Source organism: Corvus brachyrhynchos, unplaced genomic scaffold (assembly GCF_000691975.1).
Source record: "Corvus brachyrhynchos isolate BGI_N302 unplaced genomic scaffold, ASM69197v1 scaffold14, whole genome shotgun sequence".
Classification (NCBI taxonomy): Eukaryota; Metazoa; Chordata; class Aves; order Passeriformes; family Corvidae; genus Corvus; species Corvus brachyrhynchos.
The window spans coordinates 1,547,186-1,570,239 of NW_008239110.1; the positions used below are offsets into that span (position 1 = coordinate 1,547,186).

Below are 23,054 nucleotides of genomic sequence, written 5' to 3' on the forward strand. Positions count from 1 at the left end.
CGCCGCGACACGGGCGCTGGAAGGAGTCTCGTTACTTGATGTGAGCCGCGCTCTTGTGAACCTGGACTTGAAGCGACTCGTTTGAGTGACAAAAACAAGCTTTTGCTCCTCTCCGGCGTTTAAATATGCGAGAGATCACAACTGCAAATGATCTAGGCACCGTGATTGCTGGAACATTGTATCTGCAGCCCTCGCAGTTGAAAAGGTGCTGCTCAGGTGGTTGTAGCTGATGGTGGGGAAGGATTTGGTTCCCGGCAGGAAATTTCCCGTTTGGTCGATCTGGAGCAGTTCTCCCGAGGGAGCGCGGGTCGCTGCGATGCCGCAGGTTGCAGATGGCTCGTTGCTGCCGCTCTCCCAGGCCATCGGTGGAGGCTGCATTCCCCCCGTGGAGCGAGCCCGGCTTGTCTGAGCGGGCTCTGGCGGAGTCGGAGTGACAGCTGATCCATAGCTGTCACACCAAACACTGGGAAGCAGCGGGCTTGGCACCAGACACCACAGTAAAATGTGAAAGAAATGGGATTACGGTTTAAATCTTACCACGGGGAAATAAACTGCAGATGTTGATCCTAGCAAATAGTGTGACTACAGTTTTTAAAGCTTGTCATGAATTATTCTAATTTTGCAGGGCTAGGAGAAATCTTACAAACGTTTCAAAAGCAAGTTGGGGTTAGTCTTATTTGCGTAAATGTTCATGGCAGCGATTGTTCAGTCATGGAAAGATCAGGAGTAGACCCAGAGGCCACAATCCTGTTAACTGTAGCTCACAGGGTAAAGGAGTGCTGTAGCCTTGCCAGTTCCTGTTGATTCTGGGATCTGCCTGCATGAAGCAGTTGGCAGGGGCAAGGCCGCTGAGGCGTGTTCAATTCTTTAGAGTTTTTATCTGAAAACCGTGTTTGCTGTTTAAGTACATCCTACAGAAATCCAGCGATGTTCTGAATAAGTAATACAGTTACCACAGATGCTTAAAAAGCCACCCATATATAGCTACTCCGTCACATCTCTTTGTGTTGTTCAAGTTTACAGATGATTACAAAGAATTTTTTTCTTTACTTTGAAAGTATTCCAGAAAAACTCCTTTAATCTTTTGTCTGCTTTTCAGACTGTGAATAATTTGACGGCATCTGTAAAGTACTTTACAGTTATTATGTACAAAGTACTACACTAGGTATGGGTATTCTGAGAAACTCTTAGAGAATAATAAGCTCTTGACTTAGTAGGACACTAAAAATAATGGAGTTGTACCAATTAACATCTCTTAAGCACAATTTTTTTTATTTTTTAGGTGCCTACGGTGTTTATAAAAATACTGTGTTTTATTGTACATACAAGCAGCAAAAGGCCCTGTTAATTCCTGTATAAGCATGCATGGAGAAAATGTACATCTGGGCAGCTATTGAATTGGCAGATGGGAGGAAGATTGTACTCCTAATATTTCAAGAGAGGAAGAAGTTGCCTCAGGATTTCTTTGAAAATGGTCCAGTTAGATTGGCAGGTATACCTTCCATTCAATTCCAAGCAAAAGTGCTCTTAAGGAATGGAATTTTAATATGGAAATTGAAGTGTTGTTTATTTAACACTGTAGCTCAGCACGAACCACACAGAAGATGAGATTGAGCACTGTCCTTACTGTCTAAAAACAATGGGATATTTTAAAAGTAGAGATGACTATGCAGAAATTTAATTTATGGATACCGTTTTGTGAAAGCGAGCTTGGAAGTGACTGAGCTTCAAATTGGCCCTGAACAAATAGTGTAGAATCTTGCCTTGGACAACTTCTAGTGGAGTTGTAATTTTTCTTCTGTCTGTCTTCTCTGTAAGACAGGACATGAACAACTGTGTTTAAGATGGCAACTCCTGTTAAAAAGTCTGTGTATTGTTAATCGTGTAAGTGAATTTGACCCAGGAGCTGAATTTGAACATAAAAAGAAATTTGAGTAGCATCACAGGAGGTGGTTTTGTTTTGGTTTTTTTCCTCCCTTTTTATTAAGGGGAGCAATAAATTTTGAGTTTATGCTAAGAAGTATGGTTAGAAGATCAGTAGCAGATGGAAATTTATGCTTGCATGGGTCATTTCTTCAGTGGGCACTTAAAAAGTAAAGTGAGTATGATTTGAACAGAGAAATGCTACGTTCATTTAAAATAATTAATTTTTTTGTTGTCTGTTTTTGATTCAGAATGTGTTTCTTTTGCCTGAAAAATCAGAAATAGATGTAATGTAGCTTCTGACACTGATGATCAGCTTCTACAAAGCAGCAAAAAAGGAATGTATTTAATAAGAAATTCATGGCACTGCTGTGGTGTTTTTGATCGATTCTGCTGACTGGATTATGATGAACTTAATGGCCAAAAATGACCGTAATTTAATGCCACACTAGCATGGGGAAGTGATAGTTATAAATTGAACTAGAAATTGGAATTAGATTAAGTGAAAAGTGAAATAATTTAATCACTTGGGTGAGAACAGATGACAGAGTTATTGGGAAAAACTAGCCAAACAAAAATATCATGCAGTGTAATTACACATACCTACAGCAACCACATATTTGTCTCATTTTAATTCTTTTATTGAAAAAGAAAAGTTATCCTTCATATTTCTCATCCATCTGAGACTTTCATATGATACTTGCCAGTGTGTTCTCTGGTCTGAGGACTTCAATTACCCTGATTACCCTGATTGCAAGGAGTGGAGGGGAATCTTGTGTTTGTATTTTTCTATCTCTCTACTTTGGAGATAGAGGAACAGTTCCAAAAGGCTAAAAATTACAAGATTTTCCTAAGAAATTATTAAATTTTTATAAACCTGATTTCTAATTTTTTTAACAGTTTATTCCTCACACAAAAAACTGCCAAACCACCCTGGTACTACTAACTGGTAGTAGTAGTATATCCCCTCGCATTTCTTGACTTATCTGATGCTTATACTTAGTAGTGAAAGACATAGGATCCTTGACAGTGATTTCTAAACCCTCAATTCTTTGCGTTCTGGCCTTTTGACCACTGAGGAGATAAAATAAGGTCTGCTGCTCTGGCATTCTGTGTGCATACTATATTGCACAAATGTGTGCTTCTAGATGGGATGCTTTCATGTCCAAGAGATTTTTGAGATTTTACTATCAAATTCTGATTAGTGAAAATAAGTAAAGAGTAGAAACCTTTCACAGGGTCTTTTAAGCAATTGTTTAATTAATGCATTTTTTTAAAATTTTGTCTTGTGTGTGGGTTTTACCCTGACTGAATTTTGGGCTTTGAACAGTTAGAACCTTCAAATTGAGAAGAAACATACTTAGGAGACTATTTTTCCAGGAGAATTTCTGCTAAGCCTGAAGAAATTTCAGGGACTAGAGGCAACTCTGGGAGGTAGTTGTAAGAGAAGAAAAAGAAGCAATTATGTTGGAGTTCGACAGTTTAAACTGGGAAACCAGGAGAGCTTTGAAACTCCCCGTTCTGGGTGTTCCCCATGTGGACCAGCCACCCCGAATCTGCTTGACTTTTATAGAAAGGCAAATGTCTAATGTAGGCCAGAAAGGAGCTGCAGCAGCTTCTGGGCAGGTGTTAGTTTGTGTTCTAGATTCCACAAAAACGTTTTGTCAAGATTTTATCAGACATGTGTTTTAATTGCACTTTTAACTATGGAAACATTTGGACTGTTACTGGGCTTGCTGTGGACCTGCAGAGTTTGTCTTCTTTTCTGGGGCAGGAATTTTGCACAGACAAGGTACCTGAATTAGGAAACCTTTTGTCTCCATGCTGTCAGTGACAGTGAAGTCACTCAGGGCAGATAGCTTGTGGGAGCTGGGGCAGTACCAAGGGGTCTTTATGCACCTACATATGTTGCTAGATCTTCCAAAACATCTCTCCTTTGGCTCGAGACAAGAAAGATGCTGTTTCAAAAAGTGACATTCCAGTAGTGAATGGCATGCAAATTCCAGTCACACTCATGCCAGTTGGAAGCTATCGGCCTTGATATCACCGGATGGATATTGCCCTGTGATGAGAAAGCAATGAAAGATGTAAACAGTTATGAGTAAAATAAATGAGAGGCTTCAGAACGTCCATAATACTTGAGAATGCATGATTTTTCTTCCTCTAAGTTAGGTGACTACTCTGAACAGTTATGTAAATTAAGAATTTGTTCTGCCAAAATTTCTGTAGCAATATGCTGCAGCAGTTTAGAAGAGCTTTAATTGTTGGGAATGAGCTCTGTAGGGGGATAAATATTGTAAATATTTTGATTCATCAGTACACGAAGGTTAAGGTTGTTCTGGAGTGTCTTTTTCTACTACCATCTGTCTTTGTTTTTCCTGGCAGGAATGATACATACAGTGATGGTGTTTGACAGTATAGATACCGTAATGTTGGAGCCTAATTTACTGTTGTGTTTTCCCTGAATGCTGTGGTTGTTTAGGATGGATCTTAAGATTGTGGGGTTTTTTCCCCTCAGTGATCGAAATTCTTTCAATTTTTTAGCCCTTTGTGCCTCCAGAATAGCCTTTCATTCTAGTCTTCGGTAAGAAACCACTTGAAAAAAATTCTCAGCATCATTAGTTTGGACTACAGGGGGATTTTGTTTTGAAGGTATCATATCTCAGAGTGATTGAGGTCCATTTCTGCAGTGTTGATAAGGCTCAATTTCTGTCCTGTATGTTTTGTTTGTTTTTTTTAAGTGATTGCTTAAGTAAGAAGCATTTCTTAGATTAATAAAAAAATTTGAAGAAGATGTGAGCAAGCTTATGGCCTTATTATGTCTGAAACATTTTCCATCATGTTTCACTTCAGGTTAAATAAAATAAAAGGGCCACTGCCCTTTGTAAGCTAAAGTGTGCCTCTACCTGGCTTGTCAAGACAAAATAGATAAAAACCTGTGGTTGAAGAAATGTCATCAGGATATGTGGAATGTATTTTTTCAGGTTTATTTTTGAAATTTTCTAAAATTGGTATTAATGTTTTTTTTCCTAATATCTACATTTATAAGAGAGTCTCTTGAGTAGTAGTTTTTTCCTGATCTAATACAGATTTTAAAATTATGTCTTTAAAGCAATAAGAAGAAGGTTCTCCCTTTGAGGGTATACATCTTCTGTGGTTTTTGCCTTTTCTCTGTTAGTTTTGAAAGCCCCCTTTCAGTCAGTGACCTATCTTTTATTCGCATAAAACAAAAAAAAAAAGAAAGAACTGAGGTGATGTTTTCAGAATAGAACTAGGACTTTGACTTTAGTGAACTGTGAAGATCGAAATAGAGGTCTCGAGAGCAAGGCTGAACTGAAGTGCTGTCTTCTTGAGGGGATCACAATACCTGTTTTGTGGGTTTGGTATATTCCTTAGCTGAACTTCCTTTTTTTCACTTTTTCCTTTTCCATAGAAAACTCAGGCAAACAAACAGGAAGGGAGCAGAATTCCTTTCTGGCAGGGCCTTAGTGCATCAGCACTGCAGAGTGCACTGGAGAGTGTGCCATCCCCCCTGCTGTGCTGAGCTTCCTATCCTTGGTGAGGTTACATTAAAGTACACTGGGCGTTTCTTGTGTTCTGTGGTGACTTTTGCATACAAATGTAGCTGCTGTGTTTCCATGTAGGGAAAAAAAAAATAGGGAAAGGGTGTAGGAAATTGAATGATGACAATTCAACTGAAGTCTTGTCCATTTACATTTCATGTATGTGGCTCCATCCTCCAAACACACTCACAGAATTGCAAAAATGTAGGTGTTGTCGAAATGTAAATAGAAGAACTAGATGTGCTTTGCTTGCTTAGGGAGGATAACTATGAATGGAGGTGAAACAGAAAGAGGAATTCAGCATTAGAGTGCAAGTCAAACTCCAAAATGTTTCCATAGCCAGGGCTGGCTACCTAATACAGGAGGAAGCTCTCCTGGACCAGTGTGACTGGATCCTCAATTATATATTCAGTTTGAATCATGCCATTTCATTTTTTTTATTTTTCTTTTCTTTTTTTTTCTTTTATTAGATTTGTTCAATTTCTTTAAGACCTTTTGATCAGGTCCATCATTCACAATGTCATCAGATTCCATGCTTCACATCTTTGGATGCAAGTGGCAGCAGACAAGAACAAGTCATACACAAAATTAGTGCAGTTTATATTTCTTGCAGCTGTTCACATTTCCCTAGGATTCCAAATCCACCGGAGTGCAACTCTACCTTAAAGGCTGGAAAGCTGCTAGAAAGGGTGTTTGAAATTACTGTCTTTGCTAATTAGAACTAACTCTTGCACTATGGACTTGCATTGATTTTTAGTGGTGTTGCTGGGTAGATGAAGAGAATTAAGGCTCTAGTAACAGAACCTTGTTAGTTGTAATTTCTGGCAGTTTAAGACATAAATACCTCCAGCTTTCCACCTCCCTCTGCACGTATTGCAGAGCTGGAGGAGTGGAACAAGTGCCTGAATTTTGTCTGGTTGAAGGCACTATTGTGGGATGTCAGTATGAGTTTACACCATGACACCAGTGGCAACACAAGTGTCACCTGTACTCTGAGGCAATAGTATGTGGCAGAGCATGGGGCATACAGGGTCAGGGGAGCTGAGGCATCTTCAGTGGCATGGATTGATTCTGTGAGTTCCACATTATGTTTCTGCGTTTTTTCTTGTCACTGGTCTGTGTACTGTGAGTGACGAAAATTGTTGTTGGAAACCCAAGGAGTGAATTTTCATAGGCTGTGTCTTTAGTTCCTAATGTATTTATCCTTTGGCCCAGGTAGTGAGGGGGATTACTGTGTGATCACCGAAGAGCCTTAAACAAACCAGATCAAGCCCCGAACACCTAAAAAGAGAAGGAAAAGAAAAAAAGTGGTAGTATAGCTACAGTGATGTAAAGATATACGAGAGAATGGTGGGGTTTTGTTTGTTTGAGTTTTTTTTTAGTCTTATTGTTGCTGTTGGTTTGTTTTTTTCCTCTGGGCTAGCTGGTATAGTCTGTGGGGTGGGGGGGAGTGGGGAAGTGTGAACAGAAGTGTTTCTTTTGCTTAGACCTGAAGACGGCACAGAACTCTAAACACTTGCCTGTTCTTTTTCTAATTCAACATCTGCTCTTAATTAAAGTCACAGATTAAAAATTATTTAACATCTTAATTTTAGGAATTTTTCCTTGAAACAGCAGTTTTTCTCCAAGTAAAGAAAAAATAGTTTTTCAGACTAAGGAGTGCTAAGGAGTGGTTGAAGAAAACCTTGAACTTTAAATTCAGAACCTTCTATAGGAAGGGAAAAAAAAGCCCCTCTATCTGTTGTCAACTAAGATTATTTTCCATCTGTTTATCTCTGTTACACACATTTGAAAACTGTCAGAAGAACCAGACTTTATCAGAAAATTCCATCTAATGAGTTTATGACACCTTATGCATCTTGTTTTGACACAAGATGTTCTGCAGCAGTACTGGCTTGAGATACTCCTGATCTCTGTCCTCCTGCTGCAGCTTATTGCTCATGTGTTTTGCTGGCATCAATGTTCATGGAGGGGTATTGGGGATAAAAAGTGAAAAATAAACCAGCCTCCCCCAAAAAATTAAAGGCAACCCCACAGAAGTCTCTCGTACACTCTTAAACCAAGTCAGGCAAAAGAAGGAAGTATAGAAGCCAGCACTGCTGCTGAACTTGTACCCATTCTATCTTAAGAGAAAGTTGCTTTGACCTGTAATGAATATATGCAGACTAGAGAAAGGCATGTGGACTGTAAGTGCTTAGTTTTCTTTCATATAGTCAGGGGTAAAAGGTGTTAAAACAGTGGGTTTATTTAGCAATTTCTGGCACTGATTGGTAGTAAGCAAATGTTTACACTGCAGCTTGCCATAAATAAACAGAAGGGTGTTTGGAAACCCTGACCAGCTTTTGTGTAGGCGAGAGCAGTCATAACAAACTGGTTCTGTGAGAAACTGAAAACAAATAAAAGATGGGCTGTTATTCATGGTTTGCAAAGGGAGAAGAGACTGTGAACAAAAGTAGTAAGTAATTTTCAAATACTGAAAAACATTGTCTGTGAACCTGGAATAAATTTCAGTAACATTTCATGTTCTCCTGTTTTCAGTCTTTAGAAAACATAAAGAAGAGAAGGGCAAATGATTTTAACCAACTCCAGCCACAGAGAAGGGTGAAAATCTTCAGCTCCATTCAATACTGATGTGAGTCTTTTATATCTCCCCAAGGTATTTCCAAGAACATTTCCTACCTGTTTCTGAGTGTTAGAATCTTGCAGTCACTTAAAATGTAGTTAACTAAAGAAAAGAATTCTTTCAAAAATCCCCTAACAAACCTTTTCCTACAAGGAAAGCTCTTCTTTTAGTACTTAATGAGATTATTACCTACTACAAGGAAGTTATTTTCCTTATTGTTTTGTGTTCTTGGGATTTTTTTCAGTCTAACATTACTGTATAAAGGGGTAGGTAAGCAATAATCAGATAAGTAGAGCATTTCCAGTTACGTAGTTGAAGGGTGGATTTATGGGGCTTTTTAAAGTAGTTGTTAAATGGTACCAAACCCCAAAATCAATATTCTATTTTTATTTTATACTGACACATAGTTTTTGTGATTGAGTAATGTCCAAGTATCTTAGTACCTGATAACTCATACTGGCTTTTTTGCAACTTTTTTAGTGGTTTTCATGCAACCACAGCAATGTACCAAAGAATCTCTAGCCTTAAAAGATAGACTAGACTCAGACTAGAAATGGAGCTGATGAAATGGTAATAAAAATCGTGGCTAAGGCTGAACCTTTTTCTTAGTTATTCTCTGTGTGGAGTGGAAACGTGTCTTCAGCAATCTTATGGTCTTCACGGAGAATCTCTTGGTTGTAGGGTTCCACTGGAACCAAGCAGGCGGGGAAATGGTATTAATAGCTCAAATGTGTTTGTGACTGTGATGGTAGTGAAAAGAAGTATGTTTTACAGAAGAGATAAAACCTTCCATATAAACTGTCATTAGGGCATACAAGTTGACTGTGCAGTGTAGAGATACGTGCTTAGCTCTGAACAAAGTAGCTAAACATGTAGGAGCACTATTTGTGGTGTAGTGTTTTATGTGAGTAACGTGTTGAGAAATTACTTGTATGTCTGCAGGTCTCTGCATTGGGCTATGTTGAATGCAGGTCAGTAAATTCCAGTCCAGATTTAGAAACTTTATTCTCCTTCTCTGTGAGAAATAGACTGCAAAGACCACACTTAGATGGTAATAAATTGGGGAAACTATTGAGTTCTAATAGTATTGCTGCATTGGATTTTGATTCATCTTTGAGAAGGTTTTGTATTGCCAGTATCACTTACTGAAGGAATTTCATAAATAGCTTTTAGTTGTAGTTAGTGTGCAGATTGTGCTCTTTTTCTCCTGAAAATGGGTGGCAAGAGCCTTTATTTGATGGGGGTGACTATAGTGTTGCCAGGTGAATTAATAAACCTGGCCAAAGTAGTCCTGCACTTCTTGGCTGCATTAGGCATCTTACTGTCCAAAGACAGAAAAGAAGGAGTGATTGTGTGTTTAGAGTGCTGGATCATGTACAATCCAATGGCGCAGCTCCTTGGCAAGGTGAGGAGCAGTCTGTCCCCTGCAAATTCTCTGATTCAAATCCAGCTTCTTTTGTGTGCCATTTGGTAAAGAGAAATCAAACACAATTTAATTATCCTCTTAGTCCTTGGATGTATCTGCAGTATCCTTGGGCTTGGCCACTGGAGGGGATGAGTGGGTGCTTCAGGCCATCTTTATGCCAGTCAGCAGTTTTTGGGCCAGTGTGTCTCTGTTCCCAGCTCAAGACATTGATGAATAGCTTCTACTTGTTCTATCATTGAATGGCTTTAAATCTTAGCATTGTCATTCCCAAGTATTCAAAGTCTAAAAGTCAGTTCCCAGACATCAGTAATCACATAAATTCAGACACTCCTCAGTAGAAGTCATAAACCTGGTGTTAGATTATGTTTTCAAGCTTCTCTCAGTAATCTTCAGCCCTATAAACTTTATTCTTTTTTGTGAGGTGAGAGCTTCAGGCACAGTTTTGTTCCAGGAGGTACATTTGGTGGCAGGGAAGGAAACCATCATGACTGGTTTATTTTGACTATTTTGCACATTAAAATGTGTTTCTGATCATGGCTTACCTGTGATTGCAACAAAATTATTCTCTAGAGTTAGAGCCTGAGTTGGCATTTTCTTTCCTAAGTCAGTCTGTGTCAAATTTTGATTTAGAAATTCAGTTGATTTTAGGGATCATGCTGTCCCACTGATTCTTCTAGAGGTGTAGTAACAGTGGTATATTTAAATTTTATTATTTGCTATGGTCCAAATGTAAAAGCAACCTAGGTAGCTTCCATGTGGGTTAGAGGCTGGGAATCTAAACTAATGAAAAAGTAGCTAGAGTAATGTGGAAGTGTTGTGATACAGCATACAAGTCAGAATAATATAGTAAAATACAGTAATTCAGATTTCTCCTGAGCAAGTAAACTTTTTAAAAAATTTTGCAAAGTGTCTAATATAAAATATTATTGTTTTGTTGGACATAGGCAGTTTAATTTCATCACAATTCCTTTACAGAGTGGATTGTCCCTTTTATGTCTGCAAATGTTGCTTTTGCTTGTTTAAAAGTTCATAGCAGCTGGAATCAAATGCTTTACTCTCAAACGAGTGATTATTAAGAAGTTAATCTCTGATCATGCTGGTACCAGCAATATTTAATGTCTTTTAAATAATTAAAAATGCTAATATGAGATCTTGTAGATAAAGTGCACAGTTAAAGCAATTAACAGCATAAGATCTAGTCAAATGTATTTTTGATGTAAGTTCTTTTCCACTACCAAAAAAATCCCAAACCAGCCAACACTGAAGTGAAAAAAAAAACCCCCAAACCTCTGTAATACAAGCTTGATAACTCTGTGCTCTGCTAAAAAGATTGTGGATCTTTCAATTTTAGTTAGAGATTTGACTTCTTCAAGTACTTCAATAACATTTTTAGGAATGAAGGAACTATTTTGGCCTTACACATGTCCATGAAGAAGAGATTTGGAGGAAAAAACTTCTTCAGGGCTGTCTTGTAGAGTTTTGTTGTTACCATATCCAGGAAAATCTTAATTGTTTTCTGGGATATGGTAATAACAGTAATAGGCCACTATTGTCCCTTTGGTAATTCATGGTTTCCTTTTGTTTTGATTTTCCTCTCTACCTGGCAGTGTAGTTTAGATAGAGATGTTCACTGTAGCCTCTAGGAGCTGTGGCTTTCCCAGACATAGTTAGCAGAATTATCTTTCAAGAAGGCTTCTTAGTATGACTCAATTTTGATATATACTAATTTGTTGCCTTAACTTTTGACTCTCAGAAGCATTACATTTAAAAGCAAAAATTTTAGTGATTGTTGGAAATTTATTCCAGGTGCTTTTAATTGCTTGGATTTCTTTTGGTTGATGACCATCTGCTGGAAAATTTTGAAAATACCCTCACTGAAACTTAGTTAAAGAAAATAAATTCTTTTGTTCTTTGTCAGGAGTCACTCAGGACTCAACTTACTTTCTGGAATAGGAATGTCTAATGCCACTTGAGATACTGATCCAGAAGGGACTGTGTGTCCTGTGTGTCCTGTGTCATCTTTCTCATATCCCCAGGAAGATGGCTTAGATACTCTATGGGGTCTGAAATAACAGTACATTTCTGTATATTATCAATTGAATTAAAGTATTAATTGAGTTTAATTGGAAAAAAATTTTAAAAAGTGAGTGCATGAATTGCTTACAAAGTATTATTTTTGTTTATCAAGTGAAATAATCAGCAAACTTCACATAGACAGTAGTTGCACTTGCATTGCTACCAAGTTTTCCTATCCTAAAAAAAAAATAAAAAAGAAAAAAATACTTGCTTATGACAAAAGAAGTGTTTAGTGCCACGGGACATTTGGTTTGGATTGGTATTATTTCTAGACAGGTGTTAAAAGGATTTCTAGGCAGTTCCAATAAATGGAAAAGACTGAACTTCATAAATGTGCCCTGCTGGGACACCTAACAGAGATGTGGAGGCATGTGCATTTGCTACGGTTTTGTTAGAATTTCCCCCTTTTGCCCCTTCTGTTTCCTTTTATGAGATAAAATGTCTTCAGGAAGATTGGAATGTGGAATAAATAGGTCATATGGGACTAATATGCTCTTGCATGCATGCACTGAGAAGACGTTCATAGTCTTCTCAGCCGAATCACACAAAGCACAGAATTGTCTAGGTTGGAAGGACGTCTTGACATAATTTACTCAACCCCCCCAATTTAAGCAGGGCCAGCTAGATCAGATTCTCCAGGACGGTGTCCAGAGGTGTTTTGAATGTCTCCAAGAATGAAGATCGACAAGCTCTCTGGGCAATCTGTTCTGATGCTTAGCCATCCTCACAGTAAAAATCATTTTCTAATGTTCACCAGGAATTCCATGTGTGTTAATTCATGCCCATTAAGTTATAGAAGAAACCGTGTTTTAACTTGAATTATAAGTAGCTATTTGTAGCATTTAGAGGCTTTTAACAAGGTAATTGTTGCCCTTGAAATTGAAAAATAAATGTTATTTTTGAAACAAGGAAACAAATGTTCCTAGAGCCTTTTCTTTTTTTTTTTTTTTTTTCCTCCTCATCACTGTTTAGCTTTCTCAAATATAGTGTGATTCTAGTGATTGGCATTCAATTCACAAACTTCAGTTAGGCATGTAGGTCTGTCTCCATGAATCACCTGGTATTTGCTGCTAGGGGCAGTATTCACAAACCCTAGAGACTTGCTGAGCTTACCAGTTTAATGTCTGGGTAGTGATAGATGCTTCAGAACAAAGACTCAACAAGCTGTAAGTTGTTTGCATGTATATAAAGGGAAGAACAATATGTCAATTTAACCACTAGAAAAAAAAAATCAAACGTATACAAGTTTTAAATTCTTCACTTCTGCAAGTAAGCACCTAAGTGTAGCCTTATGCAGTCCTTTATAGGTGCCTACCTACATTCACAATGCCCTTGAGAATTTAAACAGCAACTTGTTTTAAAAAAAAGTTTGTACTTTTCTTTTGAAATTTAGATTCTGGTTTGGTTTTTTTGTTTGTTTGGTTGGTTTTTTTTTGTTTTTTTGTGGTTTTGTTTTGGGGTTTTTTGTGTTTGTTTACATAATCTAAGGAGTGTTGATGCTACATTCACCTAAAAAAGGATCTGAGTCTGTCTTTAAATCTGTATATACCCAAAGGATTTAAAGTATGAATTCCTGGATTCTCTGAAAAGCAGAAAGTAGAGTATGTTCAAATCTGATGTTTTCAAACAAGAACTCATGTTTCTCTAGTAACCTATTTGATAAGAGCTTAATTAGAGTAATATTTTACTTTAGTACGAAGTATTTCCTTAAACTGAGTTTCTTAAGACATGTTGTCAAAGTTATGACTCCCACTACAAATACATCATATGCATCTTCACACTGAGTTTTTTCAGACTGTATTTCCTGTCACCTCCCCTCCCTACCTGGTATGTCCCTTCTGCTCTGAGAGGAATTTTTATTTGTTGGATTGACACTGGGTATTAATGACAGAGGTCAATATCAGAACATTTTCTAGGTAGCTGGTCTGGAACATTGAATAAAGTCTGTGTTAGAAGTGGAACATATGTTGAGTAAAGAATGAGAGAAAAAAGATCTCCTGTTTCAGTAAAATACTCTAGTATGAAATCTAGATTCTGGATGAATCCTTGGAGAGAAAGAATCCACTAACTCTATCATCAATGTGGGCAGGGCATTCAGCTGTTTTCCGGCATAAGAGGTCAGGTGTCCTGATGTTTTTCCCTTGTGTTCCCAGCAGATATGTGAACCACAGAATCCTCTGGTAGGAACTGTACCATTCCCAACTGTCCTAATGCTTCAAAAGCTCACAGTCTAGCAGGCTGTACTCACAGGGAGCAGGGAGAAGGCCACAGTTCCCTAAGTAAATCTGCCCCTGATATCCCTCTTGATACAAACCTTACCTGGATAAAGGAGAAAACTCTTACCACCTTCTAGTGGTGTGGTAAGAGTTTTCTCCTTTATCCAGGTAAGGTTTGTACAGTCTTGTGTGTATAGCAAAGCTCCTGATGTTTTTTGTCTATGGGTGCAAAAAAAAAAAATCTATCTGACATCTTCAGTGCTGCTTTGCATATCCCAGACCAGGCTTATCTGTGTACTCCTCTAGCTAGGCTAGTTAAGATTATAGAGGTAGCAGTGACTATATAAACAAGTTGCAGACAGTGAATATAAGAAATAGTGGTCTTACAGTAACAAAATATGTACATGATGGAAACTCTGTCTTTCCTAAAATACAAGTGGTTTTTTTGATCTGCAGAAGGCAGTGTAAAACAGGGTAAAGAGCTAGAGGAGAGATAACTGTGAAGGCTTCACTGCTTATGGCTTTTGTGATTGCAGTGTGCAATAGAACTTGGAGACGGGCAACCCTCTCCATTCTCTCCCACTACTTCTCACCCACAAACAGAATTTGTCTGTAAGTCTTATTTATTCTGGTCATCTAATTAGTTGTGATTTTCTCTTTCAATCTAGATTTCTTTAATATTTAAATCACATATATCTTTTCAGTAAGGAAGTGTTTCAATTGATCCGAGTTTGTTGTACGGAAAAGGTCTAAATTAGGTGGATCTACTTCGGAGCTCTAGCTAACTTCAAGTCCTGTCACTCCTACTTAAACTTCTAAGTCAATTATGAAAAGCTACATAGTAGAAATTCCTTTTATACTTGAAGTGCCTTGCAGCTAAATAGTAATACAGGCATCCCTGTAATATAAGAGTTTATGCTGGAATGGCATTAGCCAGGCTTTTAGAAGTTTTGATGCAATTTAAGTGTAGAAAAAGGGCCCTAAGGGAGTTCAAACATTCAAGTTTAAAGAAATGATGGAATTAGGAATACCTGTGCCTCTTCTTGTAGTAAGCTGATTGTAGGGAACTTCAGTTCGGGTATTGGAGAACTTAGCTTTTTGCCTTTTCTAGCATTCTTAGTTTCATGAGCATGTAACCCTTTAACACTTTTAAAAAGGTAAACTAAAGAAAAAATCTGGAACAGCTGTACTGACTGCATGGAACAGCAGTATGATTGGAACCATTAGCCCTAAGATCACTAAGTAAACTGTCAGGAATTATTCACTATAATCCATCACAATCAGCAGAAAGTGAAAGCAAATGTTCTGCAGCTGTTTCTCCACAAAAAAAAGGTGCAAAACTTGGTGATCTTGATTTCTAGTCTAAAATCTAGATGAAATGGGCTTTAACAGACATTGATTATTTTAGTTGCTTTCTTCTAAATCTGATGGTTTTGTCACACGCACATTTTAGTCCAGGATCTTCCCTGCCCTTGGCTCTTTGTCTTTCTTCTGTATGTTTTCCCATTCTGTGCTCCTGAGCATTCAGTCTTCTTGTCCAGCAATTAGAATTATTCCCTGATGCCCTCTGGCTTCTCTTCCTGTGATTGTGCTGTAGAAAAATGCATGCTCTCTGATCTGTTTTCCCAGATACTCATTCGATTTTTAGATTGTGTACTATTCCACTGTTTCCCCTTCCCCTTTGCAAAAGAGGAGACCCAAGAAATAACTGTAGCTGGGCTTCATCACCAGCTTCCTCCATATTGTTTTTGTTTCCTCTTCCTACTTACTTCCCACTTGTCATCTCCCTCTTGGCCTCATCAAAATGTGTTTCATCATCAAGACGAATGACACTCTGTCCAATTTGCTTAAAGCTGTCAGAAATCTTTTAATGCCTGTTTCTCTTAACAGAAAGGTGTTTGCAACTATCTTTGTTCTCTTACATTGAAGAGTGGAGGAATAGTCCATAAGCCAATAATGTGTTTAGTTCTGGGGTCCTCAACACAAGGAATGGTGACTTGTTAGAAAGGGTCCAGAGAAGGATCGCAAAGATGGTCAAAGGGCTGGAGCACCCTTCCCGCAGAGACAGGCTGAGACAGTTGGGATTGTTCAGCCTGGAGAATAACTTGGAGCCCGGCCTCACAGTGGCCATCCAGCACTTAAAGGGGCCTTATAAAAAGGAGGGAGACTGACTTACATGGGCAGGTAATGATAGGACAAGGGGAATGGTTTTACAGGGTTTAGGTGAGATGTCAGGAAGTAATCCTTTATTTGGAGGACAGAGAGGTACTGGAACAGGTTGCCCAGAGAAGCTATGGATGCCCCATTCCTGGAAGTGTTCAAGGCCAGGTTGGATGGGACTTTGACCAGCCTGGTCTAATGGACCCTGCCCATGGGATGGGGGCTGGAACTAGATGATCTTTAAGGGCCCTTTTAACCCAATCCATTCTATGATTCTTTGATTCTATATGGGTTAAAATTGATAGTGATTTTAGTAATCAGTTACTCTATGAGTTGAATATTTTGTCAAAATAGAAACATGGAGGTTTCTATCAGAAACCTGTTGCAGTGTTTTGATGTTTATAGAATTGCTGTGTAGCTGTACTGTTAGGTACAGATATTTTTTTTTTCCTCTGATTCCTGAAATTGAAAGCACCCATTGGACACAGAGCATATATTTTATGCTATTGTAATTATGCTGTAAGAAAAAATCCACTCTTTGAAATACTGTCACTGTCCTGGAGGTATAGGTTATATTGAAGTATAGTTCTGCCACCCTGTGGCTACTGAAGGCCGTTCTTAGAAGGTACATGTTTACTTAACTGCTGGTAGTCACAGCCTTTTACTTTTAACATCATGAATGCTATTTCACGGAGAAAGTTGGAGTGCTCTTTCAGGTCCTGTAGAGATGTATGAACTCTCCATGATTTTATTGAAATATATAAATACTTGTTCACTGGAAAAGGTTTTAAACTAAAAGAGAGCGGGCTTAGTTTAGATTTTAGGAAGAAAATCTTTACTCAGAGGGTGATGAAGCACTGGAGCAGGTTGCCCAGGGATGTTGTGGATGCCCCATCTGTGGAAGTGTTCAAGGCCAAGTTGGATGGGGCCCTGAGCAACCTGATCTAGTGAGTGACAACCCTGTCCCTGGAAGGTGGTTGGCACCTAGATAATTTTTAAGGTCTCTTCCAACCCAAACCATTCTATGATTTTGAAAAAATCATGACAAATTTTCTAGGAAAAAAAAGCTTGGATTTGAAGAACAGGGTGTTCTTGTTGCTTTTTTTATCAAATGAAAATGCGAATCAAATTCCAAAAGAACACTCAGTTACAAGATACTCAAATCACCTTATATTTTATTTTCGTTTCGTGAAGTCTACAGGAAAAATCTTGAAAGCATAGTTTTGCAAAGTAACTGAAGATTTTGGTTCATGCCAGCAGCAGAATGCCTTAAAGCTGAAATACCAGATAGCTTTCGACTTGTCCCTTATAATGACCGTGAACTCAATGTATGGATTAGATACTTCATTTTGAGAATAATTGTTAAGCCTATGTAAATATAAATGTAAAAGCATGTTTGTTGCCTTTCAGAAAGATGAGAAAATAAGTTTATAGAAAAATAGAATAGTTTGGATTGGAAGAGACCCTTGAAGGTCATCTAGTCCGGTCCCCTGCCATGAGCTGAGATTTCTTCAATGAGATCAGGGTCAAGTTGTAATATTGTTCTCCCAACTACAAAAAATGGATCAGCTGCAAGTTATGTCCTGCTCCTTTCAGCAGGTGAGTAATTAGTATCATAGCTTAAATGATAGCAACAATTAGTGCTCTGAAAAGCTAAGATGATAGTGCACAAAGATATGTTACTACAGTTGTATAAAACTGTTATCTTTTTTCAAATGAAATATGTGGAACTGTGTGCACACAGCCTGGAAGCAAACCTCGTCTTCAAAGTCATCAAACTTCACCTGTGTAGTTTCCAGTAGAGTTACATGATTCTATATGTTTTTATCACTGGAATGCAACAAGCTCTTTCTCAGGTGGTAGTTTAGGTAAAATATGCCTTAAGTTACACAGATGACCATGAACCTTGCTTTTTATTTTATCTGAATGTGTATTCAGAAAAAATGTCCAGAATACTGATGTATTGAGATATGTAGAAGACATAATGCCACAAAGAAGATATAAAGACATAAAGATGTTGTTCTACTCGTACAGCCTTTACCCCTGTGATTTCATTTTATATTTTTTGTGGTTTAAGATCTTAATTATTCTGTGAAGTCAGATAGCAATTTGGTAGTAATAGAAAATAAACCTCATTATTCTAATTGACGATAGCTGATGGCCTGAAGATAGCAATGATCTTTCCAGTTTCACAAGAAAATAATTTGTAATTAATCAGAAGACTATAAAAGTTTGAATTTTTTACGGTTTTATTCTATATTTATTTTGCTGAATTTTTTCTTGAGGTGTTTTTACTGACTTCTGTTTTCCCAAACAAATCCAGATTTTCAATTTTTTTATTCCCTTAATATTGTAATTTACATTAAGTCTAAGGGTTTTTTTCAGTACTATGAATGCTTTTTCTTGAAAGTCACTGTATTGAGGCACTAAATTAGTTGAGCAACTTGTGTTTGAGCTGAGTGATGGTTTCACTGACAACATTGGGCAGTGGCAGAGTTTTTCTCACACTTGACATTCTTGAACATTTTTTATGGAATGAGAAAAATATTTCAATTCTCAAAGATCTCAATGAAAAAGGGAAAAAGTAGTGTCTCCCAGGCATAAAAGTGTGCTAGTATACTCAGAAGGGCAGGTTTGCAGTCAAACTTTAAAGCTGTTTCCAGGTGTTTTCCTTTCGACAAATTAATTTGGCAGAGATGTGATTAAAAAAAAATAGAAGATAATGTCCTTTATTTTCTGTGAATAGTAAACTCTTATTTTTGTTTCTGAAGAGACCCTTACTTTGAGAGAAGGTGAAGTACGGCTTGAAAGGATGATTTATTCTGACTTACTAAAACCACAGGCAAAAGCAGAAGCTCCTGTGAATAAGGATCTAAGCCAGAACAGAAAATTACCATGGGTAAATCTTAATGGTCTGGTTCTGTATCCATGACAGCCTCCATCAGGATGTGCTATGATGCCATTCTGGAGTGAAATGAATATAGTGTTCTTCTGTTAGCTTTTAAATGTTGCATTTTCTTTTTTAAAAAAGGCCAAATTGAAACCAGATATTTGGAGCTGTCAAAGTGAAAATACCATTTCACTGTGTACAAATGCTTTATCTTCATGACTTATCCAGTTGGTTCCAAATTTTACTTTTTTGCAGGAAGGAGCTCATGATCCCTTCAGTTTGTCCATGCATCTAACTTGAAGTGGTGTGGGTTTAAGTGGAAGTGTTTTTCAATATTTAATATACACACTTAGAAAAGGAGTGACTTGAGGGAAAGAAGATAACTGATTAAAGATAACTACATGAAAAGGCAAAATATCTTTAAAATTATTTATATATTCAGTATTTTTAGTCTTTTTAACCAGTTCTTGAGCATGTGAATTTTAATAAATTTCTCTGTAAGCGAGTTTGGCACATGGCAAATTTAATGTAAGCAATGTTGAGTTACTGTTTTCCAACATAACAACAGTCATAATTAAGAATGTTAGCAATATTTCATTTAGATATATTTCTTATCTGAACAGATACATTATCTGTACCCAGAGAAATGAAAAAAAACCCCCACATTTAATGTAAAGTTTTATGAATCAACACCTTTTTATGGTTACTGACAAGTGAAACAAAGTTTAGGAATGTAAGTAAAAGCTACCTACATGGAATGAGTTTAAAATCTACTTAAACACTCAGGGTTTGGCTATGTGGTTTGAGTGAGTTAAAATTAATTAGTTGAAATATGTTTTTGATAAGCAGTATTGTTTTAAGTAATGTGGTAATGGATAAATGAGTGGCTTTCCCAATTCAAAGTGAAAAATTAAAGGAGAAGTTAGAGGGCCTTTCACATACTAGAGGACTTTAAAGGCAGAGAAATACTTAACTAATGCAGTGCCATTCTGTGAAATTTAGTGGTAAACAGAAGATCAGCAACTCTATTTGTGATGAACTAGGTGAAAGCTGCCTTAAGTGGTACCAGTGTAAAGGACTCCGCAGTTCCTGAAGTCTCACTGCATCCTTTATTAAGAGATGAGTGCCAGGGATCTCCCCAGAGAGGCAAGTCAGTCTCCTGTCACTCTGTGAGTGGCTCTGAAGCAGCAGGGGCTGTTGTGAGGAGCAAAGGAATGGCTGCTTGAAGACATCCCCAAGGATTTTTGGAAGCTGGCTCTTCTACCTCCCTCCAAATGTGGATCATCACAAGAGCAGAGATTGCATCTGGCTGCAGTGAAGATTTATGTATGTTGGCTGCCTGGATCTCAGTGAATTGTTTGAAAGATATTTAGCTCAAATTTTGTGTTGCAGCTTTCCACAGTTAAACTATTTTCTTTATGTGGGATAAAAGGCACCAACTGCTCTGTAATTTTCCACCCTGTCTTTTAAAGGAGTTCTGATCTTGGCCATACCTGGAACCATGGAGGCAGTCAGTTGGGGTTTTTCTGACTTCTACATAGGTAATAGAACCCTTGCTTTCCCCTAAACCTAGGTGGGGCTCAGGGGAGGGAAGTGGGATAGTTTAGTAACTATCTGCCTAAGAAGTAATTCCCTTAGTCAAGAAGAGAGCGCAAGCTTTTTTTTCAAATGCTCTTTTATTTTTGTATTAAGAACACATTTAAAATCAGGATTTTTAAATAGTTTCATTTTTGACCTAACTAAAATAATGCTTATGTCATGTTTTGTAAGTGAGTTCACACTGAAGTTGATTGTAACTCAGTTCTTATTTACACAGAGCAAATGGTAAAATTATTGATGAAACCACCAAGGTGGTAATTATTTTATATAAGCTTGAATTATGTAGAAAACCTGCCTGTTTTCAGGCATTATTAATAGACTGTCATTTCCATTATGAACATAAATTTTTTACTAGTTTGCAAGACAAAGCAAGCATAATTAGAGTGGAAAAAAATGTTTCTTAGGTACCCAGTATAAAATACAGAGCCTGTTTATGCAACAGGGTAAGTTCTGTGATGACCTGGACTATGGTTTAGGCAACTCTGTAAAATTAGACATGTGAACTAGAAAAAAAAAGCTTGTTACTTCAGGGGGGGAGGAAATAGTGAATTTTGGGACATTTAAGTTATTTTCAGTATAAAGTAGATTGAATGTGAGTTTAAAAAAATTTTTTTGGCAATTTTCACGTGTAGCTCAGGCCTAGCATGTAATGGGCATTTTCTGTCTGGCCTATTTTTCCCTGTTAATTTCCACATAAAGGAGTATTTCACTATAACAGAAGGATTTAAGCAGATTTAAAGTTTTCCATTTAAACCAAAAGTCTTATCCTTAAATTTATAAACTAATCTTTTAAACTGATTTAATTACTTATAGTAGTTAAATTGAAAGACAATAGTATGTCTTAAACATTCTAATGCAAAGAGTTTCCTTAGGTACCAATCACAGTTTATATAATGGAGATGTATCTAGCTGTCTGAAATAGAAATAAACTGTTGGTTCAAATGATTTTAGAGCTGTTCTAGCACAGCGTATCCACACAACAGGTGGAAGTGCCTCCTTAATTTTTTTTTTTCCATAAGGATAAATAATGCTTCCGAATTTCCAGTTCTTAAAAATTTTGAGCTGCCTTAACTCTATGTGGCTAAACAAAATCAGTGTAGCATTGATTAAATGATTTCCATGCTGTACTCTTGTATACATGGTGTACATTTAAGTGAGGCATGCAGTGCTGGAGCTTTGGAAGAGAAAGGAGGAGTGCCAAAGTTTAGGGCAGGTTGCTTTGTTAGGGTAAAAACACTGAATGCAGTATGGGACTCTTTGAATGTTTTGTTAATTCTTTGATGCATATGCCTTAATTATTGGAGAAGGAATGCTTTTCCCTGCAGGTCTTCGTCCTTCCTCTGTTTGCTCTCCATGCTGCTTGTAGTTTGAGGTTTTTTTTCCTGTGTGTGGGCCAGAGAGTTTGGACTTCAAAGTTCAGAGGAAGTTGATTTTGTTCTCTACCAGTCTCTGGATGGTATAGGATTTCCTAAGGGCAGCCATCAGTATTGATGTATGGGTGTATACAAGAGCAGGTACATTGATCAGAAATGTTTGTGTCATTAGTTGACAGCACTCACTTAATACATGGTGTTTTTCTGTCTCTTGAAGGATAAGGTGAATTATCTTAGTAGAACATAGAATGGTGATGGTTGATGGTGAGAGTGAAATGTTCTGAAACGAGCATTGGAAAGCACTGCATATGCATTTGCTCAGTATCCAGCTGAATCATCAGCATACATTCTCTATGACCTCACCCCTTTGCTCAGAATTGCGGACATTTTGGAAGAGGGAGAAAAATATGGAAATCTTTCCATTCTTCAAATTTTGCTGAATTTTATTACTTTATTGTATCTGAGTTACATTAAATTATCCACATATGGTTTAAATAAGCAGCCAAAGTAGTGTACTTTTCTTTTTTGACTATTCTATTAAAATCTACTTTTTATACTTCATATATAAAGTTGAAATATTTTGTCAGCTGTGCTGGATGCTACACCATTTAAAAATTTGCTATAAAACCCCGTTTTCAATAACTTAGGTCTTCGGACACTTCAGTTGTTCTGTGTTTATTTATATGGTCACTTTAATATTTTGCCTTTAAAAAAAGAAGCCATTGTGTTTGTAAAAATGATTGTACTGTACTGTTTATATTTTCCAGAATGTTCATAGCATCATAGAATCATTTAGGTTGGAAAAGAACCTTAGGATCATTAAACATAAAAACTGTATGTTATTCAGGGAAGTAAACAAACAATAATACATGCCTTTGGCTTACTCTTCATATTGAAGGATTTTTGGTACAGTTACTTCCCTCCTCACCACTCTTCATCTTTTCTGAAACAATATGTGTTCCTGAGTTTGTGGAAAGCATTCCTCAAGGGCAGTAGGTACAGGACATTCAGACGGCAAGCTGTGAATCTCTAGAAAAGACTAGAGGAAAGGCCACCTTCAGACTGTACTCAAATCTAGCCAATGAAAGTTGCTTTTGAATTGCACATCCTGAAAGTATTGATCTTTAAGGCTGAGGCTGTGTATGCTTTGAATTTTAATGTTCCTCTCCGTTCTCTTTTTCTAGCTGGAACGCTTGCAGCTTTCC

General features: G+C 37.4%; 1 protein-coding gene across 5 annotated transcripts in view; it reads left to right on the forward strand.

Annotated features, from left to right (window-relative positions):
- Positions 1-8,028: 8,028 nt before the first annotated feature.
- Positions 8,029-23,054, forward strand: part of KLHL32 (kelch like family member 32) — a 114,141-nt gene continuing 99,115 nt past the window's right edge. For 3 of the 5 annotated variants that reach the window (XR_001863765.1, XM_008637729.2, XM_008637730.2), the window contains exons 1-2: positions 8,029-8,118; positions 23,034-23,054. The gene's annotated coding sequence lies outside the window, so the exon portion shown is untranslated. Of the gene's footprint in view, positions 8,143-20,372; positions 20,419-23,033 lie in introns of those variants that run through there. The other 2 variants (XM_017739671.1, XM_017739672.1) reach the window with 2 other exon arrangements.